The sequence below is a fragment of the Electrophorus electricus genome, unplaced genomic scaffold, assembly GCF_041902795.1.
Source record: "Electrophorus electricus isolate QZ-2024a unplaced genomic scaffold, ASM4190279v1 Scaffold189, whole genome shotgun sequence".
In the NCBI taxonomy this organism is placed as follows: Eukaryota; Metazoa; Chordata; class Actinopteri; order Gymnotiformes; family Gymnotidae; genus Electrophorus; species Electrophorus electricus.
Genome location: NW_027658470.1, coordinates 32031 through 35000, shown reverse-complemented (window position 1 = coordinate 35000; position 2970 = coordinate 32031). Strand labels below are relative to the sequence as shown.

At 56.6% G+C, this 2970-nt stretch overlaps 1 non-coding gene across 1 annotated transcript; it reads right to left on the bottom strand.

Moving 5' to 3' along the window:
• Positions 1-38: 38 nt before the first annotated feature.
• LOC145655147 (18S ribosomal RNA) lies at positions 39-1880 on the bottom strand. Its single transcript, XR_014121306.1, has one exon. It is a non-coding gene; the product is annotated as an 18S ribosomal RNA (ribosomal RNA).
• Between the last annotated feature and the right edge of the window lie 1090 nt (positions 1881-2970).

Genomic DNA, 2970 nt, shown 5'->3' with positions numbered 1-2970 from the left:
GGGTCGGGAGAGGAGGCACGCCGGACAGCGTTACCCGTTAATGATCCTTTCGCAGGTTCACCTACGAAAACCTTGTTACGACTTTTACTTCCTCTAGATAGTCAAGTTTGATCGACTTCTCGGCGCTCCGCCAAGGCCCCGCGAGGAGCCCCGGCGGGGCCGATCCGAGGACCTCACTAAACCATCCGATCGGTAGTAGCGACGGGCGGTGTGTACAAAGGGCAGGGACTTAATCAACGCGAGCTTATGACCCGCGCTTACTGGGAATTCCTCGTTCATGGGGAATAATTGCAATCCCCAGTCCCCATCACGATGGGTTCAGGCGGATTACCCGCACCTCTCGGTGTAGGGTAGGCACACGCTGATCCAACCATTGTGGCGCGCGTGCAGCCCCGGACATCTAAGGGCATCACAGACCTGTTATTGCTCCATCTCGCGTGGCTGAACGCCACTTGTCCCTCTAAGAAGTTTGACCGCCGACCGCGGAGGGCCGCGTAACTATTTAGCATGCCGGAGTCTCGTTCGTTATCGGAATTAACCAGACAAATCGCTCCACCAACTAAGAACGGCCATGCACCACCACCCACAGAATCGAGAAAGAGCTATCAATCTGTCAATCCTTTCCGTGTCCGGGCCGGGTGAGGTTTCCCGTGTTGAGTCAAATTAAGCCGCAGGCTCCACTCCTGGTGGTGCCCTTCCGTCAATTCCTTTAAGTTTCAGCTTTGCAACCATACTCCCCCCGGAACCCCACAGACTCGTGGTTTCCCTCACGCTGCCCGGCGGGTCATGGGAATAACGCCGCCGGATCGCGGGTCGGCATAGTTTACGGTCGGAACTACGACGGTATCTGATCGTCTTCGAACCTCCGACTTTCGTTCTTGATTAATGAAAACATTCTTGGCAAATGCTTTCGCTTTCGTCCGTCTTGCGCCGGTCCAAGAATTTCACCTCTAGCGGCGCAATACGAATGCCCCCGGCCGTCCCTCTTAATCATGGCCCTGGTTCAGGAAACCCACAAAATAGAACCGGAGTCCTATTCCATTATTCCTAGCTCAGGTATTCAGGCGAGAAGCGGGCCCGCTTTGAACACTCTAATTTTTTCAAAGTAAACGCTCCGAGCCCCGTCCGGACACCCAGCCAAGGGCATCCGGGGGGCACCGGGAGACAGGGTCTGAGACAGGCGGTGGCACGCCTCGCGGCGGACCGCCAGCCCACTCCCGACATCCAACTACGAGCTTTTTAACTGCAGCAACTTTAATATACGCTATTGGAGCTGGAATTACCGCGGCTGCTGGCACCAGACTTGCCCTCCAATGGGTCCTCACCCATGGGTTTAGGATACGCTCATTCCGATTACAGGGCCTCGAAAGAGACCTGTATCGTTATTTTTCGTCACTACCTCCCCGTGTCGGGAATGGGTAATTTGCGCGCCTGCTGCCTTCCTTGGATGTGGTAGCCGTTTCTCAGGCTCCCTCTCCGGAATCGAACCCTGATTCCCCGTTACCCGTGGTCACCATGGTAGCCGACTATGGTACCATCGAAAGTTGATAGGGCAGACATTCGAATGAGACGTCGCCGCCGCGGAGGGGCGCGATCGGCCCCGAGGTTATCTAGAGTCACCAAAGCGGCCGGGGGGCCCGAGCCCCCCGGATGGGTTTTGGGTCTGATAAATGCACGCATCCCCCGAAGGGTCAGCGCTCGTTTGCATGTATTAGCTCTAGAATTACCACAGTTATCCGAGTAACGTGTGGAGCGATCAAAGGAACCATAACTGATTTAATGAGCCATTCGCAGTTTCACTGTACCCGGCCGTGTGCACTTAGACCTGCATGGCTTAATCTTTGAGACAAGCATATGTTACTGGCAGGATCAACCAGGTAGTTTGCACCGTGGTCTGGGATGAACCACGAGTGACATCCGCCTCCCCTTCCGGGGGCTAGGAAGCAGCGGGTTGTAAGTGCGTGCGCCGTCAGGTCCAGACGCCATACAGGGCTACCCAGGACAGCTTCCGCGGCCAGTGTAAACGTGCTCGCGCACCGCCCTCTGGCCTTCGGACGCCGACCTCTCACCTTGATGCAAAGCTGTCCCATCCGGTCATGCCCGCACCGTACCCCGTCCACCTCCTCCGGAGGTGCGGACGGCCGACTCCAGGTGCTTTCGGCGTTCCCTCTCTTCACGCCGTTTTGATTTTCGTTGGCCGCTGGTGGGGGGACAAGGGAAAGACCTCGTCGAATTCCCTCCCCCCTAGCCTCGCTCAACCTACGTTTCGTGATGTAACCAAGAAGAGTGATTCGTGGGCCCAGGTAGGTTTGAAGAGGAGGCCAACAAAGCAGGGCACTCCCTTCCTCCCAAACCACAGACACCAGTATAGGACAACTGAGTAGACAGACTGGCCGTCTGAGTCTCCCCCAGAGAGTTCTGGGATGGGTTACAAATAACCCCCACCCCCCATCAGAGGCTTGACCCGCTAGAACCAGGGAGGATCTGTCAAAACCGCTCTCCACATCAGAAGTTCTGGATCAGCCGGGGCTGGTCGGCAGACGTCCACCTAAGGCCGTGGCCTAACCCCGTGTGGGGGATAGCGCTCGCACCCGTACACGTGGACACCGCTCGTCAAATGGCTGGCTCCTCACTTACCGTAGGGGGAATGGTTTGCCTACCCCTGGCGGGTCCTGGTACTCCACTCTACCAAACAAGGAAGCAACACACCAATAGACCCCTGCAACACCGGGCAGCTTTGGGCAGTGTCACTACACTCCTCCTTGTTCTTCACGTTCCTTCCGTGGTGATTTTTTTTTTTTTTTCGTGGCCATTGCCGTGCATGGCTTCCCCATCGCTTTGCATGCTCTCCATTGCCTCGTGCTGCTTCACCATTGGTCTCACCTGGAGACCGAAGCCGCTCTCCCAGTAACCCGATGGTACCTGGCCAGAAAACCCCGTGCCCGATTTCATCTAGGACAAGGGCCAAAC